This window comes from Muntiacus reevesi, chromosome 4 (genome assembly GCF_963930625.1).
Source record: "Muntiacus reevesi chromosome 4, mMunRee1.1, whole genome shotgun sequence".
In the NCBI taxonomy this organism is placed as follows: Eukaryota; Metazoa; Chordata; class Mammalia; order Artiodactyla; family Cervidae; genus Muntiacus; species Muntiacus reevesi.
In genome coordinates, this window is record NC_089252.1 from 46,664,610 (window position 1) to 46,688,328 (window position 23,719).

The 23,719-nt window shown below is 37.6% G+C and overlaps 1 protein-coding gene across 4 annotated transcripts in view; it reads right to left on the minus strand.

Annotated features, from left to right (window-relative positions):
- DYM (dymeclin) overlaps nt 1-23,719 on the minus strand; it is a 372,867-nt gene that overhangs the window by 240,512 nt on the left and 108,636 nt on the right. The gene's annotated exons all lie outside the window — the stretch shown is intronic.

Here is a 23,719-nt window from a genome sequence, read left to right on the forward strand (position 1 = left end):
AGTGGGTTACCATTTCCTTCTCCTGGGAGTCTTCCCAACCCAGGGAGCAAACCTGCATCTCCTGCACTGGCAGGCAGATTCTTTACCTCTGAGCCTCCAGGGAAAGATACACGCACCCCTATGTCCACAGTGGCACTATTCATAATAACCAAGACATGGAAACGACTTAAATGCCCATCCACAGATAAACGGATAAAGAAGATGTGGTACATACATAAAATGGAATACTATTCAGTCATAAACAAGAATGAACTAATGCTATCTGAAACAACATGGATGCAACTAGATATCATACTAAGTGAAATAAGTCAGAAAGAAAAAGTCTATCACTTATATGTGGAATCTAAATTATGACACAAATGAGTCTATCTATGAAACAGAAACAGAGTTACAGACATAGAGAAGAAACTGGTGGTTTCCAAGGGGGGATGGGTGAGGGAAGAATGGAGTGGGAGACTGGGGTTAGTAGATAGAAGCTTTTACATATAGAAAGGATAAACAACAAGGTCCTACTGTATAGCACAGAGAACCATATTCAACATCCCATGATAAACCATATGGAAAAAAATATTTTTAAAATATAATGTGGGTGTGTATATATGTATATATATACACACACATTAAAAACAAACTAAAAATATAAGTGATCACTACACACAAACTTAACTTTATTCAAAACAATGTTCACAATATAGTTGGGAAATTTGAGGCATTTAATAAGAAAAGCAAAATTATATAAGAAAGTACAACCAGTAGCCAAGTATTATTTGCTTTGGGACTGATTTGCTGTTTATCTTGACATTTTTAAAAATTTCCAGTCACTTCCTTCCACCCAGAGTATGCGCCATAACTGCCTTCCCCTATATCCAACACTGTGTGTTCCAGGATTGCAAGCAAAGAAAAACACAACTAGAAAGTTCAATCAGCAATAAAAATAATCACAAAATGCTCTCCAATGTAAAATATAAGTGTTTTCTCTCTCTTTTTTTGGGGGGGGGGATTCTCTTCACAGCTGCACATCTTCATTACTAGGAGAAATAAGAGTCGACTAGCCCTGGACAACTTTAACAAACAACATTCAGATTCTCTTTTGACAGAACTTCAAGTCTCCTTTTTTTTTTTTTTTTTTTAACCCCCTTTAAGTTTTTCCAAGAGGTCTGCAAAGCTGCTTATAAAGTCAGACAAATGAACATTTTATTGAGAAGCTCTCCCACCCCACCCCCACCCGACACACAGCCTTTCTTCCCTACTCTGGTAAATATCACTGCTATGTGGCTTTTCCTTCCTTATAGGGAAAAGGAGGCACCCTGCCATTGCCTACATTGTAGTTTAAACTGGCCCATAATATTGGACTAAAATTCTTCCAAAAGCTCGTTTCTTTTTGCTGATCCAAGCCTCTGATCTCTGACCCAAGAATCTTAGTGGAATTGCATTTTCCTGCTGGCAAAAAAAAGTTTCTCTCCACCAGAAAAATAAGGGAAAGTTACAGTATATTTCCTTCTGTTCTAAAAACCAAATTAAGAATGATCTCCAAAGTTTTTTAATTGTATCCCTCAGGTCTCCAAATAAATGCTTAAAATAAAATACATCTAACTAAGAGTACTGAAATTAACTAAAAGAAAAAACAGTGTTGGTGATTCAATCTTTTAAAAGTAGTGACTCAAGATTATTTATCCTTAAGAATAAAAATGTGAGAAAAATATAAAGTGTGACAAACTGAAACATCAGTAAAGTAATAATCATTTTAAGAAATTTTGAACTCAAATTATTAAGACAATGGAATTCAGGTAAATTACTACTTTCTTCACATTACTAAACATGCCACTTGCCACACTACAACTGATTTCTTACATCTAACACCTATATTGTAAGACACTACTTATTCAAGCAAAACTATACCAAAAACACATAACATACTATACTGTCTTCCATAGCTATAAAAATCTGATAGAAGGGTCATAGTCATATATTTTGAGCTGTATTCCTGTAACAAAACAGATATCATGAAAAAATTAAGGAGAAAGCAGGTCAGATAAATACTTATAAAAATTCTGCCAGAGACATTTCAATCAACACAGAAAAAAGGGTAATCGGTCAATAAATAGGCAGCAAGTACCTAATTGCGGTTAGGCCCTATGCCAGGTACAAAATATATAAACAAGAAAAAAATCATACTTTGTCTCTGAGGAGTTTAGAGAAAGGGGAAGCAAATATTCATATCAATTTTAATTGCCATAATGATCCAACAAATATACATAATTCTTAAGGCATCTATACTTTTCCTCTCTAAGTGTAGTGAAATAAAGGAAGTCACTGAACATGCATTCCAGGGCAGACATTAGGGCAGAGTAAATACCTGACCCCAATATCATGCTCTCTTTCCTTTTATTAATAAAACACTCTGATGTTTAGCTGGGCAGAACTACATTTCCCAATCTGTCTTACAGAAAACTATGGCCACATAACTAAATTGCAGCCAACAGGATGTGAGTAGGAACAGCACTTGCAAGTTTTAGATTATATCCTTAAAAAGAACTTATTTTCTCTTCCAATCCTCATGCTTCACATGTGCGAGAACTCAGGTAAAAGGGTGGGCAGGCAGATTCAGCTTTGTGCATGAGGATATGACCAAGGGAATGGCAAAACGAGAGAGAAGGAACTCTGTTCTCTGGATGGCCTCAGGAAGCAAACCTGCCTATACCCCTAGACTAACTTAGACTTTCACGTAAGAGAAATGTAAATCTTTTATTTTTTTTTTTAAGCCACTGGTATCTGATCTCTATTAAAAGCCAAACCAATATCCTAACAAATTAAGTGTTGTTGTTGTTGTTGTTTAGTGCTGTCAAGTCTAATTCACTGCAGTTCTACGAACTGCAGCACCCTAGGCTTCCCTATCCATCACCATATCCCAAAGTTTGCTCAAACTCAGGTCCATTGAGTCGGTGATGCCATCCAACAATCTCATCCTTTGTTGCCCCCTTCTCCTCTTGCCCTCAACCATTCCCAGCATCAAGGTCTTTTCCAATGAGTCAGCTCTTCGTGTCAAGTGGCCAAAGTATTGGAGCTACAGCTCCAATTCAGGGTCAACTTCCTTTAGGATTGACTGATTTATCTCCTTGCAGTCCAAGGGACTCTCAAGAGTCTTCTTCAACACCTCAGTTCAAAAGCATCAATTCTTCAGTACTCAGCTTTCTTTACAGTCCAACTCTCACATCCATACATGACTATCTGAAAAACCATAGCTTGGACTACTCAGACCTTTGTCAGCAAAATGATGTCTCTGCTTTTTAATATGCTATCTAGGTTTATCATACCTTTCCTTCCAAGGAGCAAGCATCCTTTAATTTTGGGGCTGCAGTCACCATACACAGTGATTTTGGAGCCCAAGAAAATAAAATCTGTCACTGTTTCCACATTTCCCAAACAAGTCTAGCCACAAAGTGATGGGACCAGATGCCATGATTTTAGTTTTTTGAATGTTGAATTTTAAGCAAGATTTCTCACTTTCCTCTTTCATCCTCATCAAAAGGCTAAGGTCCTCTTAGTTTTCTGCCTTTAGAGTGGTGTCATCTACATATCTGAAGTTGCTCATAATTTCTCCTGGCAATCATGATCCCAGGGTGTGATTCATCTAGCCCAGCATTTCCAATGATGTAATCTGCATAGAAGTTAAATAAGCTGGGTGACAATATACAACCTTGACATACTCCTTTCTCAATTTTGAAGCATTCCATTGTTCCATGTCCGGTTCTAATTGTTGCTTCTTGTCCCGCGTACAAGTTTCTCAGGAGACAGGTAAGACGGTCTGGTAACCCATCTTTTAAAGAATTTTCCACAGTTCATTGTGATCCACACAAGTCAAAGGCTTTAGGGTAGTGAATGAAGCAGAAGTAGATTTTTTTCTGGAATTCCCTTGCTTCCTCTATTATCTAATGGATGTTGGCAATTTGATCTCTGGTTCCTCTCCTTTTCTGAATCCAGCTTGTATGTCTGGAAATTCTCAGTTCATGTACTGATGAAGCCTAGCTTCATCAATCCCTCAAAAATTGAAGGATTTTGAGCATTATCTTGCTAGCCATGTGCAATGAGTGCAATTGTACGGTAGTTTGAACATTCTTTGGCATTGCCCTTCTTTGGGACTGGAATGAAAACTGATCTTTTTCAGTCCTGTTGTCACTGCTGAGTTTTCTTAATTTGCTGACATATTGAGTGTAGCATTTTAACAGCATCAACTTTTAGGATTTTAAATAGCTCAGCTGGAATTCTATCACCTCCACTAGCTTTGCTGGTAGTAATACTTCCTAAGGACTACTTGACTACACACTCCAGGATGTCTGGCTCTAGGTGAGTGACCACACCACTGTGGTTATCTGGGTCATTAAAATCTTTTTTGTATAGTTCTTTTGTATATTCTAGCCACCTCTTCTCAATCTCTTCTGCTTCTGTTAGGTCGTTACCATTTCTGTCCTTTATTGAGCCCATCTTTGCATGAAATGTTCCCTTGTATCTCTAATTTTCTTGAAGAGATCTCTAGTCTTGCCCATTCTATTGTTTTCCTCTATTTCTTTGTGTTGTTCACTTAAGAAGGCTTTCTTATCTCTCCTTGCTATTCTCTGGAATAGCAGAGAATATTCTTGCTCCTCTCTCAAGGAGCATTCAGTTGGGTCTATCTTTTCCTTTCTCCTCTGCCTTTTGCTTCTCTTCTTCTCTCAGCTACCTGTAAGGCCTCCTCAAACAATCATTTTGCCTTTCCTTTTTGCATTTCTTTTTCTTGGGGATCGTTCTGGTCACTACCTCCTATACAATGTTACGAACCTCTGTCCATAGTTCTGCAGGCACTCAGTCTATCAGATCTAATCCCTGGAATCTATTTATCACCTCCACTGTATAATCATAAGGGATTTGCTTTAGGTCATACCTGAGTAGACTAGGAGTTTTCCCTACTTTCTTCTATTTAAGCCTAAATTTTGCAATAAGGAGGTCATTATGTGCTATAAAGTTCCAAAACACTACCACTTGGTTAGTGATCTTTTTAAAAAACAAACAACAGTTTTTTAAAATTCTTTGCCTATCAATCTCCTTAAAGTTTCTGAGATAATTATAGATGTATATGCTCTCATTTAAAAAAAAAAAAAAAAGCACCTTTTTCAACCAATTTCCTCTAATGGTAACATCTTATAAATTTATAGTAGAATATCATGATCAGGATCTGACACTGATATCATCAAAATACAGAATGTCTGCATCACCAGTGAGAAACATTTGCATGGGAAAAAATATCTGATGACCCCTTAACTTCGTTGAAGTTAATTTCTTTAAAGGGTCACATACCAGACACAGAGGAAACATACTGTCACCAAGTATGTACTTACTACCTGGGCACTTATATACACTCGTCTCATCATTTAAGAAGGTACTGGTATGGATCAGTCAAAGTGCAAGAAACTACACCAGACACTAATGAACCCAAAGACAATGAGGCCCTATCCATGAAGTTTATAGTCAAAAGGAAAAACAAATACAGAAAAGACAAGTAAATAAACTGTCATGAGTTTAGGGGGAGACAAAGGATGACCCTGGAAGAAAAAATAGTTCAGAAATCAATGAATAGAACTGACACTGGTTTACAGACTTTTTTTCAAGCTTACAATTAACCAAAGAAGGCATTCTACTTTCTTCCATTTTTAAAATTTTTTCTTTCATTTCCTTCTCCTACTTTTTTGCTTTAAAAAATTCCTCAAGGTCCAAATCAGACTTGTCTATTCTAATAAAGCAAAAAATAACTGCTTTTACAGTACTCTGATTACAACTCTCTTTAGCACTGTACTTAACAAAAGTCTGGTTTTGATCATACTTATGCATGTAAGATAAATCATTCAACATCAGAGTAATCCAAGTCTATGCTCCAACCACTGTTGAAGAAGCTGAAGTTGACCGGTTCTATGAAGACCTACAACATCTTCTAGAACTAATATCAAAAAAAAAAAGATGTCGTTTTCATCACAGGGGACTGGAATGCAAAAACTGGAAGCCAAGAGATAGCTAGAATTAACAGCCACGTTTGGCCTTGGTGTACAAAATGAAGCAGGGGAAAGGCTAACAGAGTCTTGTAATTAGAAAACGCTGGTCATAGAAAACATCCTTTTCCAACAACCCAAGAGATGACTCTACACATGGACATCACCAGATGGTCAATAACAAAATCAGTCTAATTATGTTCTTTGCAGCCAAAGATGGAAAAATCTATACGGTTAGCAAAAGCAAGACCTGGAGGTGACTATGGCGCAGATCACGAGCTCCTTATCACAACATTCAGGCTTATATTGCCAAAAGTGGGGAAAACCACAAGGTCATTCAGGTATGACCTAAATCAAACTCCTTATGATTATACAGTAGAGGTGACTAATAGATTCAGGAATTAGGTCTGGTAGATAGAGTGCCTGAAGAACCATGGACAGGTGTTTGTAACACTGTACAGGAAGCAGTGACCAAAGCCATTCCAAAGAAAAAGAAATGCAAGAAGGCAAAATGATTGTCTGAGAAGGCTTTACAAACAGCTATGAAAAAAAGAGAAGCAGAAGGCAAGGGAGAAAGGGAAAGATATACCCAACTGAATGCAGAGTTCCAGAGAACAGCAAGGAGACACAAGAAGGTCTTTTTAAATGAACAAGGCAAAGACAAAGAGGAAAACAATACAATGGAAAAGACTACAGATCTCTTCAAAAAAAAACTAGAGGTATCGAGGGAACATTTTATGAAGAATGGTCATGATAAAGGACAGAAATGGTAAGGACCTAAAAGAAGCAGAAGAGATTAAGAAGAGGTAGCAAGAATGCACAGAACTAAACAAAAAAAGTCATAATGACCTGGATAACCATGATGGTGCGGTTGCTCACCTAGAGCCCAACATCTTGGAATATGAAGTCGAGTGGGCCTTAGGGGGTATTACTACAAACAAAGCTAGTGGATGAGATGGAACTTCAACTGAGCTACTTAAAAATCCTGAAAGATGATGCTGTTAAAGTGCTACTTTAGGTAGCAAATTATAGCAAATTCAGAAAACTCAGCAGTGGCCACAGAACTGGAAAAGGTCAGTTTTCATTCTAATCCCAAAGACCATCAATGCCAAAGAATGTTCCAACTACCATGTTGTTGTTCTTCAGTCACTAAGTCACCTCAGACTCTTTGCAACCCCACCAACTGCAACACTTCAGACTTCTCTGTCTTTCACTGTCTCCCTGAGTTTACTCAAACTCAAATCCATTCAGCCAGTGATGCCATCCAACCATCTCATCCTCTGTCATCCCTTCTCCTCCCGCCTTCAATCTTTCCCAGCATCAGGGCCTCTTCCAATGAGTCAGCTCTTCACATCAGATGGCCAAAGTATTGGAGCTTCAGCTTCAGTATCAGTCCTTCCAATGGACATTCAGGGTTGACTTCCTTTAGGATTGATTGGTTTGATCTCCTTGCTGTCCAAGGGACTCCCAAGAGTCTCCTCCAGCACCACAGTTCAAAAGCATCAGTTCTTTAGTGATCAGCCTTCTTTACGGTCCAAATCTCACATCCATACATGACACTAGTGGAAAAACCATAGCTTTGACTATATGGACCTTTGCTGGCAAAGTGATGTCTCTGCTTTTTAATACACTGTCTAGGTTTGTCATAGCTATTCTTCCAAGGAGCAAATGTCTTAATTTCATGGCTGCAGTCACCATCCACATTGATTTTAGAGTCCAAGAAAATGAAATCTGACACTGTAGCCACATTTTCCCCATCTATTTGCCATGAAGTGATAGGATCAGATGCCATGATCTCAGCTTTCTGAATGTTGAGTCTTAGGCCAGCTTTTTGATTCTCCTCTTTCACTTTCATCAAGAGGCACTTTAGTTCCTCTTCACTTTCTGCCATTAAAGTGGTATCATCTGCACAACTAAGGTTGTTGATATTTCTCCCAGCAATCTTATTCCAGCTTGTGATTCATGCAGTCCAGCATATTTCATGAGGCTTCCCTGGTAGCTCAGATAGTAAAGTGTCTGCCTACAATGCGGGAGACCTGGGTTTGATCCCTGGGTAGGGAAGACCCCCTGGAGAAGGAAATGGCAACGCACTCCAGTATTCTTGCCTGGAAAATCCCATGGACTGAGGATCCTGGTAGGCTACAGTCCATGGGGTCACAAAGAGTCGGACACGACTGAGCGACTTCACTGGCAGACTGTCACTCCGCATATAAGTTAAATAAGTTGGGTGATAATATACAGCCTTGATGTATTCCTTTCCCAATTTTGAATCAGTCATGACATTGTTCCATGTCTGATTCTAACTGTTGCTTCTTGTCCTGCCTACAGGTTTATGTATGTCAAAGGTGTATATTGTCACCCTGCTTATTTAACTTCTTTGCACAGTACATCTCTCTAAGTTTTCCCTGTCCTTCTCTATTTCCCAGAGTTTGCTCAAATTCATGTCTACTGAGTCTGTGATGCTATGTAACCATCTCATCTTCTGCAGTCCTCTTCTCCTTTTGCCTTGAATCTTTCCCAGCATCAGAGTCTTTTCCAATGGGCCAACTCTTCACATCAGTTTCACTATAATGGCAGAAAGTAAAGAGGAACTAAAGAGCCTCTTGATGAGGGTGAAAGAGGAGAGTGCAATAGCTGAGTGGATACTCAACATTCAAAAAACTAAGATCATGGCACCTGGTTCCATCACTTCATGGTAAACAGAAGGGGGAAAAGTAGAAATAGAGACAGATTTCATTTCCTTGGGCTCCAAAATCATTGTGGACTGTAACTGCAGCCATGAAATTAAAAGAAGCTTGCTCCCTGGAAGGAAAGCTATGAGAAACCTAGATAGCATATAAAAAGCAAAGATATCACTTTGCTTACATAGGTCTATATAATCAAAACTATGGTTTTTCCAGTAGTCATGTATGGATGTGAGAGTTCAACCATAAAGGTTGAGTGCAGAAGAACCAATGCTTTTGAATTGTGATGCTGGAGAAAACTCTTGCGAGTCCCTTGGACTGTAAGGAGATCAAACCAGTCAATCCTGAAGGAAATCAACTCTGACTATTCAAAGGAAGAACTGAAGCTGAAGCTCCAATACCTTGGCCACCTGATGCAAAGAAACAACTCATTGGAAAAGATCCTGATGCTGGGAAAGACTGAAGGCAAAAAGAGAGCAGCATAGGATGAGATGGTTAGATAGCATCACTGACTCAGCAGACATGAATCTGAGCAAACTCCAGGAGACAGTGAAGGACAGAGGAGCTTGGCATGCTCACATGATGCAACTGAACATCACTGAACAATGTAGGTATAACTTACATACAAATCTTCCTGTGGTCTCCTTGATGGAAAAGAGCTGCATCTTTTTCATGTTTTACATTCCTTAGAGGGCTTCAAGTTATAAATTTAATTTGCTCCTTTACTTCAACTTTGCTTTCTTTAGTATTTCAGTTACTTACCAAAGGTTGTTTTTACAGTGTATAAGACAGAACTTATATTTTAAAAGTATATAAACAACAGGGATTTTATATTTGGTATTTAAAGGGAAAGCATGCTATTTTTAATCATCTCAATACAGCTCTCAAAAATTGGCTTTAGTCATACATTTCAAATTGTAACACTTTAACTGTGACAAGGATACTAGGAAACAGGTATTTTCAGACACCAGGGGCAGGACTGTCAACGGGCTCCATGTTTAGGAAGGGAAATCAAGTAATGTGCATCGCAAGCATTAGCAGTGTTTAGATTATTTGGCCTAACAAGTCCAACTCTACAGTTTATTCTAAAGAATGAATACAGGGCATTCCCTGGAGGTCCACTGGTTAAGAATCTGCCTTCCAACGCATGCGACAAGGATTCTATCCCTGGCTGTGTAAGATCCCACATGCTGCAGAGCCACAAGCCCACACACCGCAATTCGAGAGCCTGCGTGCTCTAGAGCGCATGCGCTGCAGCAAGCAACGCCCACACCACAACTAGAGAAAGGCTGTGTGCCACATCGAAGGCAGGGCACAGCCAAAAAAAAAGTGAACGAACACAGAGATCAAATTAGAGAGCCAGCCATCTTAAAGCTCAGCGAAAACATATGTGTGTAAATATTAAATAAAAAGGAACTGGCTGAATTAATTGTGACATATTCGTCAACACAAGAGAAAACCAAGCCTGTGGTTAGAAAGCCAGGCATATCACCCAGAATGTCAACAAGATTAACATTTTCCCAGTAGGCTATCACCTAGTTTTTTAACATCTAAACTTCCTAGAACATGTCACTCAGTTTAATGCTTTTCAACTAGTGTTTATAAAATGATCTTTTATATTTATACCTCCAAAACTCAAAACATTAAAAAAAAAATAATGTATTGGAGGGGAGGGAATCAAATTTCATTACAAATATAATTGGTATGACAGAATCATTGACATTTTGAAATTGAACTGAGTGTTTTTTTAAAAAAAAAAAAAAAAAAAAAGGAGACAAATGTCTCAGATGTTATTGATAACTAAGAGGGCATCTCAGTGTCATGCCCTGTGAGAGACATTCTCCACCATTGGGCACATATACTAAATGTGTTTTCTAAGACCTTTCACAATGAGCCCTTGATTTTGCTAAGTGTTATACAGTAAGAGGCACAAGTTTGAAAAGGTTGTAAATAAGAAAGAGAAAAAATGACTAAACAGAAGAGAAAAAATTATTATTTAAATCATTACTTTGATCAGGAAGCCATGTTTTAAGCTTTTTATATAAAAATACACTAGTTTGTTAAACGCTGGCATTTAGTGTGCTTTTAAAAACGGGTTGAATATTTTGAGTTATTATATATACAATTTTTAAAATTTAAAATAATGGTAGATACATTCCAGATCAGTATTTTTGGCAGAATATCTGATTTTCATGAATGGATTACTGATATTAAGTGGCAGATACCTGCAATGCTTAACTATTTCGGAGAGCCAGTTGTTGTGGTTTGACTACAAAGGAACACAGGGAGACTTTTGAAGATGACAGAAATGCTCATATCTTATGGTTATGTTGGTCAGTATATGACTGTATGTGTTCGTTAAACAGAAGGTAAATTTTACTGTATATAAATTATATCTCAGTAAACACACTCCATCCTTTCCTTCTCCAAAAACCTGTTGGGCATGGATATGGAACAAGGTGAACTCTGATATACTCTAGTAAGAGCGTAATAGGTGAAAACAATTTGGAAAACTGTTTAATTGTACCCACTATACGTGAATGATGCACAGCTAGGACCCAGCAATTTGCCTAATTATTATACTCAATAAAATGCTTACATATGTGCAAAGATATGTACTAAGATGTACATAGCATTATTTTAACAGGCAAAAGTTGGAAATAATCAAATACTTATTACAGTATGAAGGAGAAATACAATATGAGATAGTCTTAAGATGGACTAATACAAAAATGATCAAACTATACCTCATGAAAAAACATAAATGAATTTTACAAATCAAAGAAGACAGGAAAGAATACATATGATATCATAGCATATGATTCCATCAATATAAAGTTCAAAATTAATCTATGGTGCTACAAGTCACAGCAGTGGTTTCCCCTGCAGCTGGGAGAGGAGAGCTATTAGGAGTGCATGAGAGGAGGTTCTGGGGTGCCAGGAATACTGGTCTGTATGTATGTTCAGACATACATGTATGTTCATTCATTTTTGATAATGAACTGAACTATACACTAATTGTACATTTTTCTATATGTTAAACTTAAATTAAAATGCATACCACTAGGAAAACACTGTAGGCATTCCCTTTTGTAAGATGATGATAAGTATATACCATAATGCTTAGAGTGGTTTACCTCTGATTACTGTTGCTAAATGTGATTTGCTTTTCTGATTAGAATGTTTTGATTTCTAAAATAATGTAAAAGAAACCATAAAATTTGAAAAAGTTTACATAGTATCTTTAGAACAATATTTCTTAAAAGAAATATACTAAAATATTAGTTTATTGATAAACACATACCCTATTTGATATAGTATCTTTATTAAAGGGCCCACCCAGTCCTCAAGTATCTCTTTCAATGTAATCAGCCTATATTAAGGAACTTTCATTAGCAAGTTTTTTTCATTTTAAACTGAATATAAAACAGCAACATACACAACCTTGAACTACAGCCAATCATACCATAGTGCTAGGAAAGGGGAAAGGGTGGTGAGAAGGTCACTAATATTTTCACTTTTTTACATATGTTCACATTTAAAGCACTCTTAAAATATCTGGTGACTGTTAGTTCCTAAAACAGTTCTGAGTCAAATTCAATTTTCCTAACATAAAACAACACGATATTACTACCCCCAGCCTGTCTCCCAAAAGGAATGCTTTGACCATCTCAGGAAAGAGAAAAAAACACACCATAAAAGAACAGAGGAAAATGTTTTAGAAACTCATAGCACACTAAAACATTTTATCCACCTTTGTAGTTTGAAATCTGTCAGAATCTCTGATTTGTAATCCAGCATAATATAAGCCATATGAAACTTTAAAAGTCTTATTCTTTTAAGAGTACAAAATAGAACTATTAAAGAAAAATTGAAAAAAAAATCTGCTGAAATAATTCAGTATTTATGAAGATAATACCTGTTTTCAAAAAGGAAAAACAATGAAAGGTAACAGAATTCATTTGTCTAAGTAAAACTCGAGAATCACCTCTAAATAAACATTTATAAGAATCTAAGATGAGCCAGGTGGAATACTAAAGTGTAGAGTATGAAAGGAAACAAAATGAATAAGAAATCTAGTGTCCTCTGAGATAAACCCTATCTCATGTTCCCATGCAAATAACTATGATCCCTGAAATACCAAAGGGGCATTGTGCCTGTGTGTTCAGAGAACAGACAGCCCTTCCTTGAACAGGCCCGTATCTGGCTCCCCAGTAACTTCATTCCATCTGTCCCAGGGTTGGCCTCTAAAGCAGAGTTTCCCCACACTGATGAAGTGAGAGATGGTTAAGATTTTTAACTTTTTAAAAGTCTTCAGAGTTATGTACATTAGAAATATATAAACTAGGATATCAATCACACAATTTTCAAGGACTGAACCATTTAATATAAGGATAGAGTAAATAATGTACTTAAATTTTTGAAAAAGTGATGTAAGTAGATTGAAATTTAACCTGTACTCAGATAAGACAAAGTCATGGTGGTTTCATGGATGTGGGTGAAGTTGGGGAAATATTCCTATAGGAAAACAGGACAAGTCCTTGTATCACAGCTCTAAGCATCTGGCAGTGTATAGTTTCACAGGAGTTTCTTTCAACCAAAAAAGCCCTGTTCCCAAAATATTTTTCCATGATACATGGTCTTTAACCCCTCAACACCCTGGCCACCCTTCCATCTACTGGCAATGAGGCATCCCCAACAAAACATAAAATATAGATATGTATGTTAGTGACGGAAGAGAAACGGTAAGTACCTTTCAACCAAATACAACCATTCACTCCTCCTTCAGCTGAATGTTCTACATCCAACAGTACTGTATGTTACCCATGAGAAAACTACAGATTCTTATCAGGGCTATAAATTTCATTGTTAACTACAAACATCTCCTGTCTCTTACACATGGCTGTACTCCTGCATACCCTTGGCTGGCATGACTGTCTTCCCTGCCAACTGTGGGATGCTTGAGATGAGTGTCTCCCTTCTACACTGTGGTTTGATTTCTCTGCACCTTGACAATGTAGTTTGTTATAGTACATCAAATAAGAAAATGAGTAATTATTAATTGTGCATTTGTGTAGACTGAATTTACCTTTAATGTAAAAACATTTGTATGAAATTATTTTCTCCAAATAAAAATCAAGATTGAAGTGTGAATTATGCAAGAGATTTTGTCAAAAACTGTATTAATAGTCTACTAACTTAAAGAGTGTCAATAACCAAAAAGTATCAATTTGGAATCCACAAATAAATTTCTAATAGTAAAATCGTCCAGGAGTTAGTGACGGACAGAAAGCCTGGCGTGCTACAGCCCATGGGGTCGCAAAGAGTCGGACACAACTGAGTGACTGAACTGAACTGAATGGTAAAATCTTAGAATGAGTGCCTACATTAGCATCCAACTCCCACTTGTGAAGGAATAAATATAAATCAAAAGACTATAATAAAGTATATAGAATAGATTTATTCCCACAACAGTAACAATCATTTTTTCCATATAGGTCTCCAGCTGTTACTCCTCTGGACATTAAAACTGAGAGTCTGTGAGTAACTATTACTCTTTGGTTCAAAGTGACATTCAAGGAAAGATGAGAAGTATTTCTTCCAAAATTCTGACTATTTTAAAATGAATTTTTAAATTCCTTAAAGGCAGCAACAGCTGCCTTTAAAGATTAGAAAGGACTAGGAGACTAGAATCTATGAAATGAGAGGACTTTCATAAATTTCTGAAAAACAGAAAACCAAATGAATAAACCCAAAAAGTTCCCAAGACATAAAGGATCCCCAAATGAAAGCTGGAGGTAGCAAATACAAATAAGAGTGAACACTATAGATCATATGGTCTGAAAGAACTCATGAGACTGAAGAAATATCCCTAGAACATTCAATACAATCCAGTTAGCAGTCCATAAACACATACTAACATGAGTAGTCTCCAGAGTGGGTGAGGAGAGAAAATATCAGAACTTCGTGTTTCATCTAGGAAGCATGAAGACACGAAGGCTTAGTACACACTACTGAGACCGGCGCTGGTGCTCACACCCCGCCAGAGGTCACTCGTCATTTCAGAGTCCAGGGGTCCTGAGTGGGCTTTTCTGCAGCATAAGGAGACTTACTGAGATCTAGTGTGCTTGATTATATGTCTAGTTTAACTAAACCGACTCATGTAAAAATCTATTTTAAAAATAACGGAACCAGGGAGTTCTCTGGTGGTCCAGTGGTTAGGACTCAGCACTTTCACTGCCCAGGGAACTAAGATTCCACAAGCCTCGAAGCATGGCCAAAAAAAGAAAAACACTTTTTTTTAAATGCAATTCTAAAACTGTTTTAGACTTTCCCATAGCTCTCTCCCCATCACCTCCAGAACTCACATGTTTCATCAGAAAAAACCCTCAGTATTTTCAAGCTCGGCCTCTGCCCCGATCCAACAGAATCGTGCCCCCAAGGACGGTTCTTTCTCTGGGGCCTTGCTAAGTGCTGACGTGCTTTTCTCGCCCCACACCCCACGTACCACAGAGGAGCATTACAGCTTCCAAACCATGTCTCCCGACATCCCAGGTACCCTGAGGCATCCATCAGACTATGCAACCCATCAACAATTCTTCCTACTGCCATCTATGACAGCATTGTCACTCCTGCTTTTTTCCTTAGCTGAGCCCCTGTCTGCCCCTCCACACTGTCCAGTCCTCATTTTAAAATCCCCTCATGGTCCAGTGGCTAAGACTTCACCTTCCAATACTGGGGGTGTGGGTTTGATCCCTGGTCAGGGAGCTAGGATCCCACATGCCCAGCAGCCAAAAAAAAAACTACCATAAAACAGAAGCAATACTGTAACAAATTCAAAAAAGACCTTAAAAATGGCTCATAATAAAAAAATCTTTAATAAAAATACCAACATACTCATAAGGTCAAGCCAGCCAAAAATATGGTCGTTAAGGCCTTGATCTGCTTGTTCACTTTCTCTAACCTACCCCAACTACCCATTCCCATGGTCATGCACTAGTTACACATTCTCTTTGCTAATGACTGTACTACCCCACAATTCTGAATTCATATATTCTACTTTGAATGCCACCTCCCAGATTTCCAGACCATTTCCTCTACTATCCAATTCCAACAATTTCTGACCTGGCTGGCTCTCTCTACCCCTTTGTCTTTGTCCACCACCACCCCCATGTCCTCACTCCTTCCTAACCTAGCTCAGACTCGGGGGACCAGAACTAGGATCACCCCCTGGCAGACTCATTCCCAGCTCCCTCCTGCTTTCCTCCACTGTATCTGCCGAGCAGAATCCCAGCCTTGACTCAATCCAATTCTCCACCAACTCCACATTCCAAAGTGGCTATACACAACTGAAGAACAATGATATAACCATTCCAATTGCGTTTAAGTTCCTCCCCGTGAATTTCAAGTGGGCCCTCAGCTCTGTCCAGCAATCCTATTACATTTCTTTGGTGTCCATTTCTTTAACTCTCCTACAGCTCTCATTTTGTAAAATTCCAACACCAACCCCCAAACTTCATGCTCCACTGACTCTCAATAGAGTCTATCAGAGAACTACCCTATATTTCCATTTTAAAATCCACAAACACATCTGCGTCAGCGTGTACATACTCTGCCTTCACTCCTGTTGTAAAGGAGTGAAATACCCCTTTCTCCTATCTTCAGGAATAAGAATTTTTCCATTTCTACCAAAATGTAAGTTCTACAAGTGCAAGCATTTAGTAATATTTATAGAACCAAAATGGATCATTCCTATCACAGTATATAAACATGCTATGCCATTTTCCCAACCAAAAACAAACAAAAAAGCTTCCCTAAAATCCATGTCCCCTTCCAGTTGCTGCCTTGTTTTTCTTCATATTCTCTGACTCCCATTCTCCCCTCAACCCACCCTAATTAGTTTTCACCTAAGTGATTCTTGACAAAGTAACCAATAAGTTCCATCTTACTAGATTTCAACAGTCAATTCTAAGGCTTCTCCTTAACCAACCTCTCACTTAAATCTGCATAAAGGTTACTGCACCTATGTTATATTTCGAACAGCAGAAAACTTCAGTGAAAGGATCTCACAGATGAGACAATTGGAAAGAGAATGAGTGAACTGGAAGATAAATGTGAATAAATTTCTCAGAATTGAGAGAGACAAATGAAACTCTAAGAGAGATTGAGAGATATGAAGACTACGAAGACATGACAGAACTATCAGAAGTAAAAAGAGCAACAGAGGGAATTCCCTAGCGGTTCCATGGTTAGTACTCTGGACTTGCACTACCAGGGCCCAAGTTCAATCCCTGGTCAGAGCACTAAGATCTCACAAACCATGCAGTGCAGCCCCCCAAAAAGAACAGCAGAGACAGAAAACTAACACAATGAAACAGCAGATCACAAGAGCTACCAGAAAGCAGAAGTTCAACACTCTCCATCACTCCCTAAAGTAGCAAAACTGGCAGACTCAAATCCAAGTTTCAGGCTTTTTTACAATGTACCACACAACTGACAGAAGAGAGAAAGGAAAAATCCAGTCAGTGAAGACATGCCACTAGGCCTGAACCATACACATGTTATTAACCATACACACGAAGGCTAAACTTTCTGGAGATAATCCATGATGTGCCAGAAATAAGCAAGGTCAGAAAACAAACATGATACTTTTTCCTGGACCATTAACTTTACACTAAGATATTTAGAAAGTTAATTAAAGTCATTGGACTGTCATGTAATTCCATCTTAACAGTAATAAAACAAACATGAATATGATTACTCAAGTAGAACTTAAATGTACACTAATTTATAAAACATGAAACCTGAACATTGTCAAGTGGTTTCTGACAAACTCCTGGTTCTTTAAGGTTATTACTCATTTGCCTCAGCTGTTATGGGCTGCCTGAAAAAGCACTGCTAATGGCTCTAACGGTTTTCTCAATAATGCATAAATTACTATGGTTGAAAATTCAACAATAAAAAAAGATTACTTACATAATTCACTGTTTTGTTGTTTCTTTTACTCTGAACTTAAATGTTGTATTTTGTGAAGCGTGTAACAAAAATGCTGGGGAACTGAGGATAAAACTGGTATGCAGAGAGGGAGAAGTACTAGGTTCTACCTCATCACACTTTTCTGGTCTCTGCGAGATTATTCTGATAACTCCTACAAATAATCTGTCCTAGAAAGCCAGTTTATTACATCACCTTGTCTTATACACCATACACTGTCAACCAAGCATAAGTCAGGATTAGGGTAAGTTACAAGTAACAGACCTATATTAATTCTGGCCTCAACAGAAGTCCCAAAGTAGGTGTAGCAGAGCTTGCACACTACTCCATGATATTCCAGAGCCGGTTCCTTCTCTCCTGTTGTTCCACTGTGTACTATCTCCACTTCTAAACTTACTCATGATACAATGTGGCTAATCCAGCTCCAGCCATTACATTTTTATTCAAGTCAGCAGATAGAGATGGTGACACATACCTCCTTTAAGAACTCTATCTCCTTACATTTCCTTGGCCGAACTACAGACCATACATATATGGTTTCAAAGAGGACTGAGAAATATGACCTATTCTTGGCATCCATGTAGGCAGATAAAAATGGGAGGAGAACCAATCAGCAGTCATCATTATGCCATATTTGAATATATCCTGTGCAATGTCCCCAAAATATATTTCTCCTACTTAAGATGATGGAACAGCTAATTGGCTTTAGGTACCCTGTCTTTTGAGTCCTTTCTTTACCTTCACTCAGGGAAACTGTGCCCAAATAAACCAGTGAGCTTCATTAGCAACATGAGAACTGGCAGAAGTACTGGTACCATGACATCTTCCCTTTGGATACTAGCAACAGGATACCTCAAAATATGTGCTATTAATCACACAGCCAAAAGAAGGAAGTAATTTTAGCTGCTTTACAGCAAAAATTTGCCTGCTCTCCTGATTTGACCAAATCAGGAAATGAAATTAATAAAAGTAACAGCTTGAATTTAAACTGCACCTTTCTTTATTAGGACTCAAACTTTTCAAGTATATAGTAATGTGCTATTTTATTTTCATAACCCTAATGATGAGATAAACTTAATATTATTTGCATATTTTAAATACCTACTTTAGTATCTAATTTGTTATATGTATAAATATATACCTATATACAAGGACAAGGACTAGGAAAAGAATGAAAAAATGGAAATAACTGACTCATTATAGTGGTAGAATTATAGCTAAACTTATTTTTTTGAAATTTTCATAACTTCAAGTGCCCCTGTGCCATAATGTTTAAGATGATGAACACACATATGTTCCTCACATTCACAGAGCACACAGTGTGGAGAAAGAGCGCCACACACGATATCTACGAACTGTGTGACTTGATGAAATTACATAACCTCTGTAAAATAAGTATCACAGATCTGGACATCCAGTATCTGTCCGCTCTCACTTCCACACACACTCCCCATCTACGACTGTAATGCAGGGGGCTAGAAACCTACAAACACTACTTTCCAAACTTCTCTGCCTGTTGGCTTCAGTTAGAGCTGCAACAGGAGACACCGAGTTGCGGGGAGGAGGGGTGAGCAGCCAAAGCAGTGAAAGCGCCGAGTATTAACCCCTGGACCGGCAGACAGTTCTTGGCAAAACTACTTTTACTTTTAGAAATATCTGTGGAACACTTTATGCTTTGGAATAATTACTGAAATAGAACCTCCTTTCTTAAAGCTAATATCTGTTCATCTGTGTACACTTTCTAAAATAAACTGAGGGTTAGAAAATGACTAACTTCAAAGAGGCACAGGAAGTATTATTAGAATGAGTTCTGAAAAGACAAGTTGAACATTTGTCAACATTTACCCTTAATCCATAGCATCAGAAGCCATAGAGAATACATCTCAGACTATGAAAATACATGGCTTATCAACTTGTGACATGTTTAATTGCAAAATCAGCTCCAATTTGGCTTGCTTTTGCACCACTTGGGCTTCCCTTGTGGCTCAGCTGGTGAAGAATCTGCCTGCGATGCAGGAGACTTGGGTTCGATCCCTGAGTTGGGAAGATCCCCTGGAGAAGGGAAAGGGTACCCACGCCAGCATTCTGGTCTACAGAATTTCAGACAGAATTTCATGGGGTTGCAAAGAGTCAGACATGACTTGGTGACTTTCACCTTGTACCACTCAAATGGCCTGAAAAATGGTACTGCTAACTAGCAAGGCTTTCGATCTTGAAGTTACAGTTAAGGATGCTAAGATCCTGGCTCTGTGATTCTCTTCCCTTTTTATAACCTAAAAAAGAGGGGGAGAATTTTCTTAATTTTCTAAGTGAAAAGGCTAAAGGAACATGAAACATGTAAGATAAAACATGGAACGTGTTTGGAAAACTAGAGAAATTGACACAGGTGCGGCTGGGGGAAGATGAGACAGGCAAACGATAGCTAGTATTTATTATTAGTATTCACCATGTTCCAGACATATATGCACTACTTGTCCTATGTTATTTATATGTAACAAAAGCCCACAAGCAAAGATATTCTAAGTCCTACTTTAAAAAATTGTTTTTTTATTTTTTTATTTCTGGCTGTGCTGGGTCTTCCTTGCTGCACAGGCTCTTCTCTAGTTGTGGCGAGTGGGGGCCTACTCTTCGTTGCAGTGCATGGGCTTCTCACTGCGGTGACTTCTCTTGTTGTGGAGCACAGGCTCTAGGGTGCGGGGGCTTCAGCAGTTGTGGCTTCTGGGCTCTAGAGCACAGGCTCAGTAGCTGTAGCACGTGGGTTTAGTTGCTCCACAGCATGTGGGATCTTCCCTAATGAGGGACAAGAACCTGTGTCTCCTGCATTGGCAGGGAGATTCTTTACCGCCATCAGGGAAGTCCTAAGTTTCACTTTTAAAACCAGAAAATTAGGACTCAGAGAAGTCAAATAAAATAACAAAACCAACAGAAGCCAGAGTCCGGTTTCCAGATCAGACCTATCTGATGCCAAAAACTATCCACGATCTGGTGAGGATGGTTAGCCGCTGCTCTCCCCCTCCTTTCTTTTGTCTAGCCTCTGTCAAGTATGGGACCCCCATGGCCTTGCAGAATTGATTCTGGAGGCTGCTGGCCAACACGATAAATGGTACCTCCCTCTCTCTCTCTCCACCACTGCATCCAACTGAACTTAATGGGTCTTCAATGATCACAGTCTGACAAAGTACAAGAGAAAAATGAAGAGGCATTTGTCATAATCCTAAAAGGAACCATGATTCCATTTTTACAAATGGGAAAAGACTTGGAGAAGATACAAAACTGTCACAAGGTTATAGAGCTAATTAGTTGGCAGTGAGAGTGTGAGTCCAGGTCTGGCCAGACCCCCATATTCTTTAAAAACTTAGGTAGAAATTCTGGAAGGACTAGAAGTTAAGAGATAACTTTTTAACGGACAAACTGAAATTTATAACACTAATCCATCATCACAGTGATTCTACTTTTTCCCCAACATTATAAAGATGGTCAAACATCCAGAAAAACTGAAAGAATTATATAGTGAAAATCTATCTACTAACCATCGAGATTTTACAACAACATTTTGCTTTATTTAAGATAACACCCCTATCCACTTATGCAAACCCATATTCCCCATCAATGTAGCTTATTTTATTTATGCATTTCAAAGTAAGGTGCAGAAACATTTTACATGGGAAGTCTTTGAATCCTAACTCTAGACTTTATATTATTATTTATTCATGTAAAAATGGTCTCAAAACTATACAAACTATAATTTATGAGGGTTTTTACTACCACTGACAAATTTTCTCAGCAAGTAATCTTGAATAAATCTAATCTTTTATTTACTCCAAATGTCCACGCTGAAATCAACGTAAATTTTAAAGCAGCTGTTTAATGAAAGTTGGACTCCTTGACTGTGATAGAATTTAACAGTTGTAAAGCAAATCTGCTCTAATTGCTTCATTTTTCAAGTAAGATTTACATTCCCCAAAATTAGAATTCTATTACTTTAGTATTCTTATGTTTAAAATATCTTTAATACGTTAAATTCCACAATAAAATAAATTATGTTAGCAGAGTCTCAAAAACAGATTAAATCACTGATGTCAAATAAGTAACACTTACAGCAAGTCTTAGAAATGTATTCCTAAGATTTCATTTGAAATTGATTGCATTATTCTGGTTTCTTCCTGGTGAATATGAATGAACTGATTCCCAAACTATCTGTGGCATAAAAGAAGCTTCAGTCCTCCCTTCAAATCAGTTAAGAAGAAAATGTGAACAGAGGGCTGGCATACTGACTTTCCAATGCCATTTCTGGAAATTGGTTTACGAGTGATTTCCAGCAAATTACAAGGATAAAGATAACAAGTCAATACTATTATTTTGACATTTTCAATGAATATCATTTAATAAACATTTTTTAAAACTCTAAAATCTGAAATAATACTTTAAAATTTTTACTTATTTATTAATTTATTGGCTGTGCTGGGTCTTCATTGCTGCAGAACAGCTCTTTTACTTGCAGCAAGTGGGGGCTACTTTCTGTTTAAGGGTGCAGGCTCAGTAGTTGTGGTGCAGGGGCTTAGCTGCCCCACATCATGTGGAATCTTTTCAGACCAGAGATTGAACCTGTGTCCCCTGAACTGGCAGGCAGATTCTTAACCAATGGACCACCAAAGAAGTCCCTAAAATAATACTTTTTTCAGAGAGCAATTAAAAGTAAAGTAACTTATATTATGACTCTACAACAAAATATGATGTTTGGGTTGCAGATACTAATCTAAATGTTCACTGTAGCCCTGCAAGGGAACCATTAGAAGGAAACAGAATCTGAAATTAACTGTTTTATAAGCCACAAAATGAGTTCAGTCTTGAAAATAAACAAGTGGAAAGAAAAAGTCACTCTTTCACCTGGTATATAAAGATCTATCAGATCATTCCAAATAAAAATGAATCAAGAATGTAATTATTATTTATAAACCACTTTCTTTTTTGAAAGTTCAAAGTGCTTTAATTAGAAACGTTTTCACAACTATGCCTGTTTCTGAGTGTCACATACTTTTTCTCTTACTGTAGTTTTTCTTTCTCTCAATGAGTCAGCCCAGAAGAAGCCAAAACTGAAGAGAAAAACAACCGTCACATGAAATAAATTACAACTACTACACACCATACCTATCATAATGAATTCAGTAACTTTTTTTCAATAACAATTGAGGGAAATGAATCTTAATCTTCAAATCTCTATTAATTTCTAGTATAGCATTTGCCTAAACAAATAATCACTATTTTGGCATTATAGTTTGGCTGGGACAGCCAGCACAGCAAGCAAAGGAAAAAAAAACATTTTTGATGGCTCATTCAAATGGAAAAGCCATATATCAGAAGTTATTGTGTAAAACCTCAGTACTTATGATGGAAAGCACAGTTTGGCAGAACACATTTAATTAGGCTTGGCTCTTTAAAACATTAAATACTCAGTTATAATCACATCACAGCTTTCTCTTATAATGAAAAAATACACAAGAAATTTCAAAGTCAACTCTTCCTTTGCTTCATCCTTTTTTTAGGTATTAGAGGCTACTTAGAAGCCTGAAAATATATTAAAAGACGAGATCAAAGAAGGATAGAATCAAAAGAAAAACAATAAATGTTATAACTTATTTTTCCTTCTCACAATATAAACTTTCAACCTCTTTCAGTGACTATCTCAAGTTTCTATTATAAGTGTATATACCAAATAACAGATATTTTCAAAATTTACATTAAAAATCTTAGTAAGTCATTAAAACGTCACTGAATTTTTTCTAAACAGAAGTTATCTTTCAAATATAACTACATAACACTTGCTACTAATAGTGACCATTTATTGTGTACCTACTGGGTTACAGGCTCTTGCCTACACATTGGCTCATCTGATGACCCCAGAGGCCCTACAAAGGAAAGAGTTATCCTCATTTTACCTTGAAGAATTTGAGTCACTGATAGGTTAAACTGCCCAAGAACATCTAGTTAGTAAATACCAAGACTGGCATTCAGTTCTAGGTCTAC